We start from the raw sequence: 20,768 nt of genomic DNA, 5'->3' as shown, positions 1-20,768 counted from the left end.
CACCGTTCGGGCTTTGGCTGATTGTACACACTGCACTTCTCGGTTTTCTGTTAGAAACTCTTGCTCGATTTAGAAAAATCATTTCTTTTGAAAATTTTCTCAAATCCTCAGTTTGAGTCCAGATATACCCGAAGGTGTACCCGAATCCCTCAAACCAAGGCTCTGATACCAACTTGTAACACCGTAAATTTTCAGACAAATTTTTCATTTTTAAATTACAAAAATTATCATAATACATTCCACAAAAATCCCAATAATCAATTAACAAAACACAATTCCATAATAGTTAAATTAATAATCCAGGATCCTCCAAAAGATAACTCTTTATCTCGTGTGTACAATCAAGCCGACACCTTCCCGTGATCCTGAGAAGTACCTGAAACACATAACACACAACATGGTAAGCACGAAGCTTAGTGAGTTCCCCAAAATACCACAAATACCCATTAACCACTCGAGGCTATAACTCGGTAAGACCCTCCAGTCAATGTATCTCAGTGGGACCCTCCAGTCCCACAACTCTAATGGACCCTCTGGTCCTAACTCTGTGGACCCTCCGGTCCTAACTTTATAAGCTCATAATAAATACACAACATAATTCACATAGACATAATGCAGGACATCGCAGTACTCAAATAAACACATAAGATTAATATATACACATATTACCATAACAACATAAGTCACAAAGACAGTATGCTCGATAACACATAACACATAATAAACAAATAAGACCCTCCGATCGATAGTGTACTAAGACCCTCCGGTCTATATGTACTGAGACCCTCTGGTCAATAATATACTGCGACCCTCCGGTCAATAGTGCAAATAAGACCCTCTGTTCATCAACAAGAATAAGACCCTCCGGTCACACACAAATTACAACACATATAAGTATAGTGAGAAGACTCACCTCGAATGGCGAACAGATCCTATACATGCTTCTGCTACACTCTGACTACTATCACCAAGTTAAACCCATAAATAACCCCATTAGGTTCTAAGAACAACCTTAACATTATTAGGTCTAAATATAGTCCACCAATCCGGTCCATAATATCTCAAGTCCATTAGGTCCACCAAGGCCCAATCATGGCCCAATTTTCCAAATTTGGCCCAAACCCTCATATGGGCCTTACCCTAAAGTCCATCTAAATATCCTGGTTCACATGACTGCTCTTGGATGGCCCATCAATGGCCCAAATACCAACCCCAATAGGAAAGCCCAACACAAGGCCCAAGAAAAATTAGGGTTTTTATATAAAATGATGATTAGGGTTAAGTGTTTCTCACTTGACCCATTAAGGAGTTAGCCCATTAAGGACATAACCCATTAAGCCCCTCATTGCACTAAGACATCATATAATAGAATTGTCATGAGTTATATCTTTAGTGACTGGTCCAAATGTGGGTCCCAATAGGCCCAATCCAACAAGCCTAAAAATTAGGGTTTTTTAGCCCAATAGCCATCCATCAAGCCCATATCAAGCATTTGGGCCAATTAGGGTTCACTATGCCAAGCACCACCCATTACCACCCCGGTAGTGGTGGTCATGGCGGCTCATGGCGACGAGCTAGCAGCAGCCACCATATCTAATGGTGGTGGTGATGGTTCCTGTCCAAAAAGTGCATAAATGACCTCCCATATAGAATACACACACCCACAGCCACCACCCACGATGATTGGTGGCGGCCAATGGTGGTAGAAAAATGAAATGGGTGGCAGCCACCACCTTGAAGTGGTGGTGGTGGTGGCGGTCTCTTTGATTTTTAATTGTGCAAACCCATAAACACGCTCACAAATGCGATTTGAGTAGACAAACATAACCAAATCAGCCTCACAGGCGGTAGACAAAAATTAACGGCGTAGCAGCGGCGACCCTTGGCCACCAGCGACCACCGTCGGCGGTCAAAACGCAATACACGCAACAAATGTTGAATGGAAGACGAAACAGATTTCGATTTGACTTATTGAGGAATTACGATGGCTCCCGGCTCATGTACGATGTACACGTCATGCATCACGGCCCTCAGCAGTTTCCCTCCGGCTTCACGTCCTGTTCTCGACAGCAGTATGAGGCGGCGCACAATGGTGGCAGCAGGCGGCACATCGCCTGATTGGAATAGCGATGGAGACCATGGGTGGCGGCTAAGGACTCACTCGCGACGGCTGAAGGTGCTTCAAAGACATGGTGGCGGCCGATATGCAATAGTGTAGCACTAGGGTTCCTAATCCCATCTGAACAAAAGGAAAAGAAGTATACGGGATTAACCCATGCTCCTCTCAAACTATGATGCAAATTAAACACTTTTGGTCCCTCCCCACTAATTTATTTTCAATGCAACTCCAAAAGTTACCCTTTAACCCCAGGATTCTATAGACTCATTTCAAATCAGGTCCAAAACTTACCATACACACCCTGACTTCTGAAACCTTTCTCAATTTAAATCAATAACTTACTCTTTTAACCCTAAACTCTAAAAATTATATCAATTAGCTCCCCAACACTAACAACCTGCTAAATATTATTTATTCTAGTATTGTTATTCATTTATAAATCATTTTCTACTCATTTACTCAATAAACGGGATGTTACAAATACAGTAGCAAATTTGATATCCAAATCGTATAACACTCAAGGAACCTCAAGGATCCATAAAGTAGCCACCTTTATGGAATCCATCCATCCAAACTTTCCCAAATGATGAGAAAATGGACAAAAAGCATAGATCTATAAGCCTAATGCATAAAGATTGGAACATGATTACTCATAATGGTCTAGGAGATGCTCAAATGAAGCCCCTTAGCTTGCCAAGATGTCGTCTACACCACAAGAGTCTTATTCTTCCTTCAAGAACCACCAAGAATACAAAATGGAGCTCGAAAATGTAGGAGAGGGGTTAGGGTTTTGTTGAAAGGGTTGGAAGCTGAAGAGGATGACCTAAACCTTAAGTTAAAGGGCTTAAATATGGTGGAAACCCTAAAAGATCATTGGCTTGGGCTGCAACTATTATCTCGTCGTGAACATCTTCTTGTCACGTCGTGACATCCATCCAAATACGTGATCTTCATTTTGTATGCCATCTCATGAAGACCTTCATGTCACATTGTGGCTTATGGTTTTCCTCAAAAACCATGCATGATTGTCCTATATACCATCCGCTGATCTATTTTGAAAAACGGGTGTTACAACTCTCCCCCACTTAAATTAAATTTCTTCATCGAAATCAGTCATTACCAAATTCCTTAAATATCCTCCGAACCCCCTGTGGGTCTTCTAAGCCCACTCTTTTCAACACGCATCAATGTCACTCTAAAACCCAGAAGTTGCTACTGTCAACACGAGGACTACTTAAGCCAAGCGTATAAGTCAGACCGGATGAAAATTTCCAAACTTAACAAAAGCAGCCATGGGTTAACACCCTAACCAACAATATTTTTTCCGACATTTTTGTCGATTCAATCCCTAGAGAGAAAAATGCGACCCATCGAAAAAACAATGCCAAGAAAACTAAATAACATCGAAGAGAGTTACTTCTTCATTTGAGCCTGAAAACTCCAAAACCACACCTGAATCCCAGGAAGACAAAGCCACCCCATACGACCCTCATGCTCATCAAAAGCTCACCGATTTGATCTTATCGGGACCTCCCCGATTCCTCACCGCAACATTGATAATTGGAAAAATAGACTCCATGACCAAAATTCGATGTCGATAGTCTTACACTCAAATACAAAGGCAAATCCAAACATGGATCTCAACAAATGAAGACTAAAGTAATCTATACATCGATCAGGTGGACTAAAAATTCACAAACTCGATCTGACCAAGATCTCCTCTGTCTCACGTTGCCATACTAATAAAATGAAATGTGGAATCCATAGCTAACCGTAGTCGTTAGCAACTTCACATACTGTCGCAAAACGAAACCACGAACAAAAACCTACCCACATATAAATACGCTTCACTCAAGAGTCTCACTTAAAATATCATAAGTAACAGACCTTGCCCACGGGTTTCACTCAAGATAATCATAAGCAACAGGCCTCACCTAAGGGTCTCTCCCAAGATAACATAAGCAAAGAACTCGCCCATGGGTCTCACCCAAGATAACATAAACCATGGCCTCACCTTATGATCAAAATCTATGCGAGCCAAAGCGTGGATACAACTCTAATGAACCTTAAGTCCAAGAAAGGGACTAATTACAAAACAAAATTTATCAATGATAGGTTTGGCTCCACCTAAGTGAATTCCATGTATCAAATCATAGTCTTACATCACGCTTGGCCCAATCGGCCTAGGACCTATTTCAATCATATGAATTTTGTGGACCTCCTATGGTCTTATAACCACTCCTGTTACAAACTATCTCAACCTAGTGAATGCTACTAGCTAGATCGTAGTCTTACAACACTCATGCAATTACCATGGGCCCACCCCATGGTTTTGCCAACAATCCACAAGAATACCTAACCAAAATTTCAACATGAGCCTGACCCCAAGCCTGTTGGACCGTATCAGAGGAGATAACCTTGAATCCTAAACACCTTCTCCCTTATTATAACTTACCAATGAACATCATTCCTTGCATAAACCTCAATTCAGGTAACCACCAAAGCCATCTATTCTCCTGATCTTGAATATAAAGCTCTAGGGTGACCTGGACTTGAAAGTATTTCCATTTAATCCAAGCGGTTCTCCCCTACATGGATTTGGCTAGATTCTAATGACTTCTTAAGCACTTGAGTTTCCAAGCCAAACAAAAAGCTTCCTTACTTAGATCTTAACATCCACGCCTGACATCACCAAGCATAAGAGAATCTAAATTCTTCAGGCGTAACTCAAGAGCTCTAACATATGACTACAACCCATAATGACATGACACCCAGAGTTCCAACATGTGACCTCAATCTCACAACAATAAGCATCCTAACCCAAAATAATCCCTTCCAACTTAAACCAATAACCCAACCTTAAATAAACTGAAAAGATCCTATCATGCACAAATTATTTAATAAAACTTCCCACTCGAAGGGAAATTCCAAAATTAACTAGAATAATGTTCGAACCACGATCAGATTGACTCCATTACCAACCCTGATGACGCAACCTGCCAAAATTGGATTCTTCATAGATCTAAAGCCTTATCTAAAACTAAAGAACGACAATCCAACATCCTAACTTCCTGAAAACAAAGGACAATTGCCAAACTTGATTCCGTACAGATTAATAAATCTACAACCAGAAATTAAGGGTATACATACCTAGAGGCCGGATATACATCATACAAAACTTTGAAGAAGCATTTATGCACTTGTATCATCTTCAACTTATACAACTGAAAACCTTCAGACAAATTCAGCTGATACCGATGAATGACATAACCAATTATCAAGAGAGGGTAGATAACCAATCCAAGGGTTCTACTTACTATTGAACAAAGCCCATTCGAAAATACACATACTTAACTTTGATAATGGTTGATAGATCAAAAATTGATCTTCCCATACTATAGATAGCGTCTGGGACGGTTAGTTAACCAACCTTTCAACTGTCATTGAATCTGAGCGGCTCGGGTACTTCATAACCTAAACCGATGTAAGGACAACACGCATATCCCTAAATGCATAATCTCGATAGAAACTAACTCTACACTTGCGGTATTATAAATCCTTTTTTTTTGCAAAAAGATTTTGAAGAATCGTTGAGAATATGATGAGATACTTTTCAACTTTAGGCACTTGAGGATAGCCCACCATCCTTTTCTTTTTCCGAAATTAACCCAAACCAAAATACAATATATTTACAGTGCAACTTTCTTGGACCCATAGAGCTAAGATCGTAAAATTGGACCGGCTCAACCATATATACTCCAATCATGACTCTCGGTATACAGAATGGCATATGGTACTCCTTTGAATAATGACGAAACAATCAGAAGGGAACCCTGATCCTTAGGTGGAGACTTCTACACTTCGAGCACTCCGTCTCTCATAGATAATCATGACCTTAAATAATGGAAGCAAAAAGGAAATGAATACAATGCATACCAATAACAAAATCCGACAAAACCCGGGCCTTCTTAGCCTTCAACTGAAATGCTTGCTTCTCCGTTGGAGCCTCCACCCTGCCCTCACGATCATTAGTAATCCTCATTGTAGCTAAAGTGGGTGTTCTCTCCCCTCCACTTATCGGTCTTGGGCAGTCAGCCTTCTTGTGGACCGTCTGATTGCAGTGAACAAAAATCAGACTTGATCCTAAAGGGCAATCCCTACTGATATGACGAATATCGCTGCACTCGTAGCAACCTAAACCTATTTCTTGACATGCTCTATCATGTGGTTTCCCGTACTTGCCGAAATGGCCCAGGCTCTACTGGCATATAGCTCGTGAATCAAAAGTCTTGGGTTTCTTGCTAAGCCCTTTGCGAACTGATACTGGCTTCCGCTTTACCCGAAGCTCTAACTCAATCTCCTATTCTTGGGCTCTAGCAATCATATCCTTCAAGGTCTTGCGACTCGTCAGGCTCATGAAATCCTGAATGTCATCCCTCAACATATCATGGTATCTCATCTTCTTCATCTCCTCATCTGCAACATATTGTGGAACCAATAAAGCACTCTCCCTAAACTTGGCATAAATGCCCGCAATAATCTCCATTGTCTGGCGAAGGCCTTGAAACTCCATTACCAACTACTGCACCTCAATGGCTGGTGTAAACGTTTCCCTGAATGCCAAAAAATCAATCCAAGCCATGGTCACGACAGCCTCAGCTCCCAAGGCATGACCAACCTCCTCCCAACAGTTACATGCTATATCCCTCATAAAGCAAGATACAAACCTCCACATTTGATTCATTAGGGCAGAAACTCATCCGCTGAGCATTCTCTATGTAAGTAATCCAACGTCTACTGGTAATAGGGTACTTCTTACCTACGAACTCTTGGGATCCATAAGCCTTGAACTCCCAAAATAAGAGAGTCTGTATCCCTAACTAGCCAGCTACAATCTCAGTGTGAAAGGCCCCTAAGCGCTCATCTAATAGTTGCATGACCCCCTCCTTGATGGTACAAAACTGATGGGTTTTGGTCATAAGACATCCTATGTGCTCATACAAACCCTAATGCTTGGATCTAGGTTTCTCTATTGTACATGCTTTGAATCCAAGACGATAAACCCTAATTCTAGCATATGGAAATCAATATTAACATATAATTAGGTTTAAGATATTACCTTGATTGTTATGTAGCAATAACAATCCCAATTCCTCCTTTGAGTTGACTTTGGAAGGCTTAGAGTCACAAGTGTCACTCCTCTAATGGTTCACAAACACCATAAGCAAGAGGATGAAGAGGAGAGAGGATGGAGGCTGCCCAAAATGTGTGAAAACCCTAGAAGGTTGCTTGTCCACGTTTTTGAGGCATAAGGGGTCTTTATATAGTGAGGCTATTAGGGTTATCTAACAAGGAAACCCTAATTTGGTTGCTTAAGCCCTAAGCAACCCATGGAGCCCTTTTCTTAAAGCCTTGAACGATTTCATATGGGCTTCCCCCATATAATTCGTCCACCTTATAATAAAAGGCAATCCATGGCCCAAATTGCAATTATCTTATAATTACAATTCCAGTCCCTTAAGTTTAATTAATCTCTTTTAGTCACAAAAACTAATTACCAATTAATTATTGACTAATATTATTTAAACAATATGATTTCTCCATTAATATATTATTCTCATAATATATTAATAAAGCATATTTAATCCTTTCTCTCCATAATTCATCCTATCAAGTTGCTTTGGTGAAGGCAACCCAAAAGGACCATGCACCATCGGGTCAAGTACATACCAAAATAGTTATGGACTTAGACACTAATCCAACAGTCTCCCACTTGGATAAGTCTAATAACTATTCTGTGTATGACTTCAGATCCCGATCTGCAATCGTAGCTTTCCAAAGCTGCTGTCAACTCTGATCCTATCAGATATGCGTGTCCTTAGATAAGGGATCATATATTCCTCCATTCTAGATATCATATGAGATATGATTTCAAATCATTCTCTTTGTACTATATCTCGATTTCCGATTTATGACGACTGACTAATTGAACAAATCAAATTAGCCCTAGCCCGGCCGAGCATTTACGTTTGTCATCACTAAACCATCGAGGGGCCCAAAGATATCGCTTTTATTCTACTTTGAATAAAAGGAACGGATAAACTTTGATACAATGCTCGCTTGCACTCACTCACCGAATCACACACAACAATATGTTTTATAACACCAAGTTACTAGTGCGTTTACATATTATCAATGTGCAACCGATTCACAAGATACAACTCACACATCTCGGTTTCAAGAATATAAGATGTTATCGTCTCACCAATCACTCGTGATACAATTCATGGAGTGATCCAAGTGAGCGTGGGTTTGATCCAATGCTCAAATCATATTCATAAGCACTCATGAACGTTGCAGCAAACATTTGCTTATGTCTAATACCTTATAGACAATCCACACACCAATTCATGACAGTCTTCATTCATATCTACTTCCAACATATGAACGACTGTGGCCCGTTTGAATAATTCGATTATTCTTAATAAACTCAATTATTCTGGAAGTCAAAACATGCAAAGTGAAACACAAGAATAATACTAATCCCATATGGCCTCAAACCTTTGAGTATAAATAAAACGCCTTTTATTTATCACCATATTGATTACTCATTATTTGTCGTTTCGGGTAATCAACTTCTTACTTGAATTCCAACACTTGTCCCATGCTCCTAGCGTGAACACAATGTTTACCTATGGTTCTTACTTTGTGAAATAGATCTCATTGAATACATTTCCAATCCTTCTCATTTCACAACTCCAAATCCGTTTTTCATAAGTCAAAGAATATCAAATTCTTGCTACTTATAGAATATCTAGATTCTAACATTCTATGCAACTATCCTTTCGTAATGTCACTGCACCAAAGTCACAAAGACTATTGCCAATGATATTACAAAGTCCTCTATCGGAGATTGTTACAAGACAATTCCATAGACGTGATGTCTCTCACTCAAAGTACATTCTTTGAACATCCTTTTGCATAGAAGTTTCTAATCTAGTCATAGATTTCTCAATATTCAATTCCCAATATGGACACACTTCCATATTTTCCATGTGACAACTCATTCTTAATAGTATCTTATCTATTCGTAATGATTTCGATATGGTCCATCCAATATGGAAACATTTCCATATTTTCCAATACTATACTTCCAACTACTCACAAGCAACCAATCCTCGTCGAACTTTGGATTGTCCTTTGATAGTTGTTTAATTATCTTAGTCAAAACCAATTCTTGTCCCTTTTTCCCTCTAAATGCGCTAGACATTTGGAAAATTTTAGAATGGTCAAACATTAAAGCATTTGCAATCGATCCTATACCCGAAGCGTATGGGACACGACGCATAATGTTTTAATTGCTATGTTCTCAAAATTCGAATTGTGAAGAGGGATGCCGTAATCATAATCGAAATTTTAAGAACACACTATGTACCTTTGACTAAATATTATTAACATTCCACAACCTAAGCCTTTAGATTTGAATTGAAGCATAATATTCTCTCCCTTAATTATAGCAAAACAACCTTTCAACTCTTACAACTTTGCAAAGTATGACTCTTGTTTTCTATAATTAATATTGCTAACCTTGCAATACTTTCCTTAATAATCATACAATCATAACATTTATGCTCCCACTATCATGATGATTATTATAAAACATAACACTTATGCTCCCACTAGCGTCGACATGTATTCATAAACATCTTAACTTTCAGAAAACAATACTTATTGAATTTCTTAAGTTCATGTTTCTAATACTTAGTGCTTTGATAATCCTTTATCAATGCTTCTTGAACTTATACACCTTTGCCTTCGGTAGTTCATATGTGTGTCTAAACAATTAAGACTAACTGCCAAACCTCACAATTCAAATTATGGAAAGGGATGCCGTAACCATGATTGAATTTGAGAATGCAATTTTACAATCACTATCTTCTTAAAATCTCTCTTAGTGAAAGTATTTCTTCACAATCATTTTCATGAAGGAGGAAATCTTATGGCACTTAGATTTGAGCGGTGTATGTGTTCCTATCCATGTGAATTTGTCAAAACCAAAGTTTACGACAAATTCAAACTCTTATGGATCGAACTTTCTTGATCTCGATTTCTTGCCTTTATGGTAGCACAGCTGCCCACCATGTCTTTCAAGTTAAGCAGCTCACCCTTTCCTATCAATGTACCTTTCATTGATTAAGGTGCTTTGCCTTTTATGCGTTCAAAATGAGAACTCATAGAACTCACATGCATAATTAACTCGATTGGATTGGCACAAAATCAAAATAATGTCAACACGATAGGTTGTAAACCTCAACTCGTGTGCTAGTGATGATCGATAAGGTTTATTTGATTTGTTCTTGAAACCTTTCAAGACCATTAAGACTCCCACTGACTCCTTGACATATAAGATTCTCTTGTCAATAAACATTTCTTGACAAACAAATATTCAAGAGTTAGTGTAGCTTTTATCAAAATTCTTCATAAATTGGTCCTAGTTGGTCTTTGTCTTATCTAAGACATCACAACTTACCACATTTAATGAATGTTTTAAACCTTCTTATTACTTTTCACTCATTGTCACAATCTTAACTCTAAGACTTGTTTTGGAACGAAGTATGATTGACTTCTTGATTTGACCATTTCTTCAATCTTTGATTCCTCTTCTTGGACATACAATTGTACCAAGACTCACTTAGAGGATCAATTGAGATATGGTTCTTAATCATTAGGACCTATCATAAAGCATAAAAGGTACTCTCCCTTCTTCTTAGAATGGAGAAACTTTTATCTCTCTGCCTACTTGATTCTTGTTATTCGTTCTACTATTGATTTAAACCTTTTCAATCAATTCATAATTACACTTAATCTTATAAGTATAATCATATTTACTAAACCTTTAGTAAATCATGACGAATATCATTGTTACTCTTATAGTGGACTTGATCAACACGCAACATTGTGTGCTCGATCTCTTAGTCCTTCACTTGACACTTTGTCAATGAATTTGTCTAATTTCCAAATACGAAATTTCTCATTCATCGTGCAATCAAGTTGCATGATTCCAAATTTCTGTCTAATTGGAACTTTGGCGATGAGAAACTCTCCCTATTTGGTAAATTCTCGACTTTCCATAAATAAGAACAATAAGAACCAAATCCATTATTGCTAATAATAGAAACATTTTAACATCAATTTTTCATACACGCCATTGCAAGGATAAATAAATAAAATTTAAAATCAAAATTTATTTTATTGCGGAAAAATTTTGTCCTTACAATGCAACTCATTTGAAAACTTATGCTAATACATCTTTCTTAGCAATCTAATTCTAACTCTAAGTAGTAGCTCAAGAATCTAATCTTCGAGAAATGCAATCAAAATCCATTCCTTTACGGTTAGATTTTGCTCACTTCTTCCCTTAAGCTCCCTTTCTTTTCTTCGATCCTACAAAACATCAATTGTAATCTTATTACATTATGTATTAAGAATCTAGAATAGAAGCTTAAAAGAGTTAGTAAATGGATTTTACCTATATTAGAGCCATACGTTTCGACTCTCCCATCTCTTAGATCTCTTAGGTAAATGGGGCAGCTTCATCTCCAATGCCCCTTCTCTTGGCAATAAAAGCAAATCGACTCTTTTGGAACATGAGATGCAACTACTTCAGACATCGCCTTTCTCTTATGATCAAACTTTTCGATCATAGCATGTCTTTCGTTGCCATTGTCTATATCCATAGAGGTCTCGAAGGCAGATTCACCAATCAACTTTCCTTTTCTATTGCGCCAAATCATTGCAGATTCAGCAGCAATAAGCATATAGGTGAGATCTATAAGGGTCACGTCGTAGTTCATCATATAGTACTCTCTTACGAACTCACTATATGAGTTGGGAAGTGACTGAAGAACCCAATCAACAGCCATTTCCTCACAGACAACGGATCCCAACATTCTTAACTTATCAATGTGTGCACACACGGACTTTCTTCTTTATGTTTACTTTCCAAAAGGGCTTGAGTGATCTTGAACTTTTCAATCCTTTTAACTTGTGGGTTAGGGAGAATAATTGGAGGAGGAGGAGGAAGTGAAGCATGATCTCTTGTTCCTCGATCGAATCGTGGAATATCATCTTCATGTGGAATGCTTGTTCAACGGGATTTGAGAAGACCATAGTTGTCGAACTTTGACATCTACAAAACGGGAGAAAAATGAATTCAAGTTAGGTGATAGATTGAGTCCTTGGTAGATCACCCAAATGAAATTCCAAGGCTAGGACCCAACACAATACGCTACAACCTAGAAAAGGGATGCCGTAATCTAGTTGTAGAATATTTGAAGGTAAGTGAATGACGATTCACTAATTTCCACCATGAAAAACGAAAAAGAAAATTAAGTTTTAAATCTATGAAAACTCCTAGATCCTTTGAGATACATTGAACTTTCAATGGCATGTTTATATCTCGATATGCCCCTCTTGTTTGTGACTGGGATGCCGAGGATCACAAAGCGGGTGCGAATAACCATGCAAACTACATGGTGCCCTCACATGTTACAGTCACCTATTCGATGTGCCGGTTAACCACACACGCTCCACCGAACTATGACAAACATTGAGTCACCCTTTTCTACCTTTGCTTAGAACCATTTAGTGTGCCGGTTAACCACACACGCTCCACTAACGTCTTCGCAAGGGCACAAAGTGTAATTTCATGGAATTGCATCAATTCACTTTTCCTAAGTAACTAAGATTGGGAATTTGTAAAACATTTAGTTACTTTTGTACTTCATTATACTTATAATGGAAGGTTTTCGTCCTATCCTACCCGTTCGGCTAACGACCCTCCACTAGTCAAGAGTGCGGTGGGTAAGAGTGGATACCCATTCAATCGCCATTTTATAGGCAATTTCCTTAAACACCCCTTATAGACCAGCTTCGTGAATGAGGCCTACTAACGGTAAGACTAACTTTTACTCATACATATATATATATATATATATATATATATATATATATATATATATATATATATATATAATGTTAGACTTTTAATGTTATATATAGTATAGGGTGTATTTTATACTTTCAAAATACTAGGTGGTCTAATTTAACAATTATACTTTTAATTCAATTAAATTGTAAACCTAAACTTTTATGGATTTATTAAATCTCTATTAATTATACACCTTAATTAATTAATAAAACCATAAGGGTGTGATTTGAACCTTTTCAAAACAATACTAGAGTTTTAGAATTTAACATTCCTAATTAAACTTTTAATCAACTTTTAAATTCCAAAACTTGAGGGCAAGTTTTGAAACATTTCAACACATTAGGGTTTAGAATTTAAATATACATCAAAATTAAACTATTTAATCAAAATTTAAATTCCAAAACTTGAGGGCAAGTTTTGAAACCTTTTTCAAAACATTAGGGTTTTAACTATTTAAATTTCAAAACAACAAAACTTTTGGGTTCAAATTTAAAATATAAAACCTAAAGGGCAAAATTTGAAACTTTTGATAACAACAAGGATCAAATAACAAATAATCTAAATTAACAATTAATCACATAATTATCCATATTTGATTTATTTAATGATTTCTTGCAAAACAATTTATCAATTTACTCAAAATAATTAATCAATTATCACATAAGGAAACAATTATCTTATTAATTGATAAATATCTTCAATTAGATCAAAATTATAGTCAAATATATCATATAATCGGATTAATATTGATGTAACATGATAAGGTAACTATCCATAAGCAAAAACAGCAAGAAATCCCGAAGTACCCTCCTTCTGACGAGTTGACTCGTCGAGTCAGGCTTGGACTCGTCGAGTCACCTTGGACTCGGCGAGTTCAACTATGGACTCGGCGAGTCCAGCCTCCAGAAACCCAAAAAACGAATTTTCCAGATATCTAATGCATCAATACAATTGAAACCAAGCTAGGCTCTGATACCACTGATGGGTTTTGGTCATAAGACATCCTATGTGCTCATACAAACCCTAATGCTTGGATCTAGGTTTCTCTATTGTACATGCTTTGAATCCAAGACTATAAACCCTAATTCTAGCATATGGAAATCAATATTAACATATAATTAGGTTTAAGATATTACCTTGATTGTTATGTAGCAATAACAATCCCAATTCCTCCTTTGAGTTGACTTTGGAAGGCTTAGAGTCACAAGTGTCACTCCTCTAATGGTTCACAAACACCATAAGCAAGAGGATGAAGAGGAGAGAGGATGGAGGCTGCCCAAAATGTGTGAAAACCCTAGAAGGTTGCTTGTCCACGTTTTTTAGGCATAAGGGGTCTTTATATAGTGAGGCTATTAGGGTTATCTAACAAGGAAACCCTAATTTGGTTGCTTAAGCCCTAAGCAACCCATGGAGCCCTTTTCTTAAAGCCTTGAACGATTTCATATGGGCTTCCCCCATATAATTCGTCCACCTTATAATAAAAGGCAATCCATGGCCCAAATTGCAATTATCTTATAATTACAATTCCACTCCCTTAAGTTTAATTAATCTCTTTTAGTCACAAAAACTAATTACCAATTAATTATTGACTAATATTAATTAAACAATATGATTTCTCCTTTAATATATTATTCTCATAATATATTAATAAATCATATTTAATCCTTTCTCTCCATAATTCATCCTATCAAGTTGCTTTGGTGAAGGCAACCCAAAAGGACCATACACCATCGGGTCAAGTACATACCAAAATAGTTATGGACTTAGACACTAATCCATCAAAAACATCATAAGAGTCACATCAAAAATGTCGTGGGTGATCTATGTTGGTGATTTGTTATCATCAATGTTATTTAAGTGTAATGGGATTACTTTGTTGACTAAAAATGATCTTGATAAATATTAAACAAGTAAGGAATGTGTGGAGTACACACTTGTTTAAGTTTGATCAAGTATCAAAGTACAATGTCATTTAAGGGAGAAACCCCTGAACGAACGGGGGTATGGGGGCAGCACCCCTGGGAGCGGGGTCCAAGGGGCGGCAACCCCTGGTGGGGTCCAAGGGGTAGAGCCCCTGGCTGGGATCGAGCTGCCAGAAAATCCAAATTTTGAATATTTGACCCGGTTTTGACTTTGCATTAATACTTATACCAAACCCAGATTTATAATAGTTTTGACTATTGAGAAAAACTGTTATATGATAGTTTTGATAGTTTTCAGACAAGGAATGTATATAACCAATTTTTAGTCAGTTTTCTGGTACTCACGAAAATTACACCATCTCATTCTCTCTTTCTTTCTCTTTGATTTTATCCGAGTCTTATCCAATTGAGGATTTGGGAGTACCACCCAAATACTTCGATTTGAAAGTGATTATCACGATTCTCAGATTTCCAAGTGCCACTAAACCATATTTCTAACAATCTATAACATGATAAACTCGTGTATCCTGTCATCAATTAGTTTGGCACTAGAGCTAGAACCAATACCAAAACAAGAAGTGCTCACCACCATACAAAAATGAAAGTGATCAGAATATACTCGAGGAAACTCTGACACTGTAATCTCCTTAGGATCTTTATGATTTTCCTTCATTCAAGTATGGATCTTATTCTTTCAGTAGTATGGGCCCAATACTACCTTCCATACCTATCCGTACTTTCCTAAAGAATAATCCTAAATCCTCTAAGTCTCTTCACCATGGCAACTCTCATAAGCCCTATGCTAAACAACATACATATACCTCTATAGCACCTCCTAAGCTCTCCTAGGAATCCTCGTCTCACTTTCTTCTGCCATACTAGGAATCTCTACCAAAATTGTCAGTTTCCTTGTGCATGCAAATTATACACAATCTATGATGAAATGGACTGTCAAATAAATGATTATACCCTATGCACAAAACCAGACAAGGAACATGAAATAATACTAAATCAGTCGTTCTAAGGCTATGTGATCACAATTGCATACAATTTTTAAACATACACTTAGCATTTAACCCTGTCAATATAGACTCCAGATAATGCATAACATCCAATTCCTCCTAGGCTATAATGCATCACACAAATAAGGCAATTCTTATCATGCAATTCCTGAAGGTACCCTTAGACTTATTCTAGCATGCATTTCACATAAACACATAATACTCATGTATGGGTATTTTGGGAATCACTTACTTGAGCTCGGCTGATCGCATGCATCATACCCCTTTCATTGTAAAAAACTTTTTAGAAAACATATTTTCATTTAAAAAGATTACTGATTCCTTAGTTTGAGTTTAGACACACCCGAGAGTATGTCTAAATCCCTCAAATCAAGGCACTAATACCAAATTGTAACATCCCAAAAAATACTAGTAAAAATTTTCAATTTCGAACCATCAAATCCATACAATGTTTGTTACAAAATTAGTCATAGTAAAATATATCTCAATCATCGGCATAAAATAATAATCATTAGTGTGGAAAATCATAAGGGGAAGTTGTAGTCAAGTAAGGCCATTCCATTTGAAACGGGTAGTACCTAAAAATATTTAAACCACAAAATCGTAAGTACAAAGCTTAGTAAGTTTCCCAAAAATACGACATACCATACATAACATCGTGCACCCTACATTTTAGGCCCCACCCATCATAAAAATGGGCCCCGCCCAACATATAAATAGGCCCCTATCCACCATACAAACGGGCCCATCCCATCATATGAATGGGCCTAGCCTAGCATATAAATGCAAGAGTCATAAAGACAACTAGCATCCTACATAGTATAGTGAGAAAAATCACCACGCAAACATAGTCAACAAATAATAGCTCTCACAACAAATAATTGGGTGCTACAAACCTCCTAATAAACCATTCATTGTATACCCTTAGTCGACCCTCTAGAACTATCCAATTGGCCTAAAAGTCAACCCATGTCAACAAGTCAATAGTTAGAGTCAAAGTCAACTGTCAACATCACTATTAGTTAACTCTCACATCGTGCCTAACCCTTGGTAACGTCATGGGAAAACGAACTCGGCTCTGTCACAAACTTTGGCATGATCCAACTGATTCACGATTCAAGGTACCGTTATATTGTGATGGTTCAACCATAACATTGTGACAAAATCAGTCCAAAATAACCGGGAAACCCCCAGCCATCATGTCATGATGAGGATGTTGTCATGTCGTGAAACTAGGCTTTCCACAGCTTAATGGATTCATCTCTCCCTCCATTAAGCCATCCACTCATTCCTTTAAGAAGGCTTCCTAACATCCATTGCAACCTAAAAATGGATGTTTTTCAGCTATGAATGTCCATTTTAAATCTAAATCTCAAACTAGGTAAAAAATGGAGAAACAAAACCAATAATCTCATGTATGTGTTCAATACACTAGCAAACTTCAAATCCAAAGCTATAACACGCAAGGGCCTTCACGGAACGACAAAGTTGCCAACTTTATGGAATCCGTCCATCCAAACTTTCCCAAATGAAGAGAAAGGGAACAAAAAGCATATATCTATAAGCCTAATGCATAATGATTGGAACTTGATTACTCACAATGGTCTAGGGTATGCTCAAATGAAGCCCCTTAGCTTGCGAAGATGCTCTCTACACCATAAGTGTCTTATTCTTCCTTCAAGAACCACCAAGAGTACAAAAATAATCTTAAAAATAGAGGAGAGAGTTTATGGTTTCGTTGAAAGGGTTGGAGGCTGAAGAGATTCCCTAAACGTTGAGCTTATGGGTTTAAATACCAAGGAAAGCCTAAACAATCATGGTCTTGGGTTGCAGCTATTGTCACGTCGTAAGCCTCTTCTTGTCACGTCATGACATCCATCCAAATATGCGATCTTCATTTTGTATGCCACGTGATGACAACCTTCATGTCACATCCTGGCATACGGTTTTCCTTAAAAACCATGCTTTTTTCTCCTATATACCATCCGGTTATCCATTCTAGGAAATGAGTGTTACAACGGAAAGGGTAATGGTTGATGAAATGGAGAAACAAGGATGGTGGATTTGGGATGATAGTTGTTGTACAAGGGTAAGGTGACATTAGGTGATAAAGATGATTTCCCCCCAATCTATTCATCCTTTTACTTTTTTTTACTATGTATGCATTTATCAAATGAATAGTCCAAACAAAACCTATAAATCTTATATTTCTCCTTTCTTTTCACTTAAGGTTGAATGTTTTTTTATCTAAATATTTATCAAATTACGTTTCTAAATGCAAGATTTTTTTTTTGCTTAAGAAAATTACAAGTTACAAGTACAAAATATGTAATGTGATAAATTAATAGGTAAATTATAAAAGAATGATTATAAAAAATGTTGTTCGAGGGTAATATAGTTGTTTTCATCATTTAGTACAGTCAGTTAGATGTAAAATCAAAAAACAAGTATCATTCAAAAGTTGACACTGTTAGAACTTCTAACTCAATCAGATTTAACTCAACCAACAAATATCAAACAATTCCTAAGGAAGAGATGGCCTTTTGAATTAGTTTTGCCTATTAAAACTAAATTTACCCTTTATGCCCTCAAACCACCTCTAATAACCCAACTCTCCCCATTCTCGCTCAAATTGAACATAGCTCACATCATTCTTCACCAAATTTCACCATACTACGAAGGCTTCTCCTGCACCACTTACCCACCTCTGATCTCCGCTCCAAACCGCCATTACCGGCACCAACTACTACTCCATCTCCAATATGGTAAGTCCCACCTCCCACCTCCGATCTCCACTTCATCACATGATTTTTTTTATTTTTTTTTAATCTTGAACTTAGTTGTATGATACCAACATGTAACATCCAGATTTTCGTATTCGATACACCTTAAAAATTTATTTTATTTACTACCTTATAACATTTTGGTGTATACTAGCACATTTGAATACAAGAAGTTATCACCAGGAATCGTACTATCATTAGGTATAGGATTTGAGCTAGAGGCTATAACAACCTAACCTGCAAACACAATCAATAACAAAACATTGTAAGCTAGAAGGCTAAGTGAATATATATATATATATATATATATATATATATATATATATATATATATATAAATTAACTTATTACCACTACATAAAACACATTAAATATAATAATTAAAGCACACCTACATGTTTTTGTCTCATGACCTCTTATGAGACCTACTATTATTATTGCACTTTAATGATTAATACCTTACAACATCATTAAGGCTAACCAATAAATCATCATAACCATACTAAAACCTCTTTAGATATGCTCTATCCGAAGTAAATACACTACAATAATAATTTACTTCATATATCAATCATCATTTAAACTTATTCCATTATACTATAACATATCATCATCTCAAAAATACATAAGATAAAAATATTATAGTATATGTAATCCACATATTATGCAACAACATTTATCAACAACAAGATGTGTTAGAGTAGAGTTACCCACCTAACTAGTTAGTAGGCTAACTCCGATACCAAGAAAAATCTTCTTTTCTCAGCCCCCTACCATTCAAAATCCGTCCATATGCCCTCCCATCTCTCTCATGTCTTAAAACCTATCATTACTACTCATTTAAGCCATTTCTACACTCTACTCTCTCTCATTCTTAAAGAAAACTCTCCAACTCCCAGAAGCTCTTAAACCCATCCGAAAATCATCACTCTTCTGCCCTAATTTCGGATTCTTGAAGGTCTTGAAGTGTTCTTGCTTCACCCAAAGTCAAAATGAAGGTAAACAATACAACACCTTCTCATGCTTTCACGACTTTGCTTCACTTTTCTTCACATTTCTCCTTTGTATCTTGGATTATATGCCCTATAATGGATCCTTTTCTGCCCACTATATCTCACCAAAACACATTGCATGTGTTAAATATGGTGAAAATCTGGGATCAAACCAAAGCTAAGATCAAAGGGAAGCATGCATGTTCTCAAAACTTCAAAAAAATCGGCTTCTACTCCTTCATCTTATTATGCTTTGAGTTTTTCTTATTTAGAAACCAATTCTAGTACATCGTGACGTGTTTTCACTCCATGCTTGTGATAGAAATCATATTAGTGATGCAAATACTACTGCAAGATTCGGTTCCAAGGAGTTCCTTATAAAAAGAACGAAACACCCATTTTTGGGGTCTTGGATAAATCTAAATCTATCGATTGGATTCTTTCACATAAAATGTTGGATAAGGTGTCTAAATTCGTAACTATATTTGGTATGTACTTGACCCGACCCGGCATGGTCCATTTGAGTTGCATTTCACCGGAACAATTTGTATGGATAATCTTTTGAGAATAGTATATTTATGATTTATTAATCTATTATAAGTTATAATATATTAATATGAAATCATATTATTTAATTAGTATTGATCAAGAATTAATTTGGTGATCAAAAGAAACTAATTAAATATGGACTCTTATATAGATAGAATGGGCCAAAGTTCATTTAGGATGGGCTAAGCTTGCATGGATAGTCCATGGAGTTTTTAACACATGGATCCTATGGAAATGAAAGGTCATGGGTATTAGGGTTTACATGGATGTAACCCTAATCCACCATACTATATAAAGAGGTCTTTAGCACATGAAATGGCACTAGTGTGTGTGAGAACAAAGGGTGGGCCGATTTTTAGTGTGCTTCATACTCTCTCAAAGTCTTCCAAGT

The sequence above is a fragment of the Lactuca sativa genome, chromosome 4, assembly GCF_002870075.4.
Source record: "Lactuca sativa cultivar Salinas chromosome 4, Lsat_Salinas_v11, whole genome shotgun sequence".
NCBI classification, from domain to species: Eukaryota; Viridiplantae; Streptophyta; class Magnoliopsida; order Asterales; family Asteraceae; genus Lactuca; species Lactuca sativa.
Note: the sequence above shows the minus strand (reverse complement) of the source record.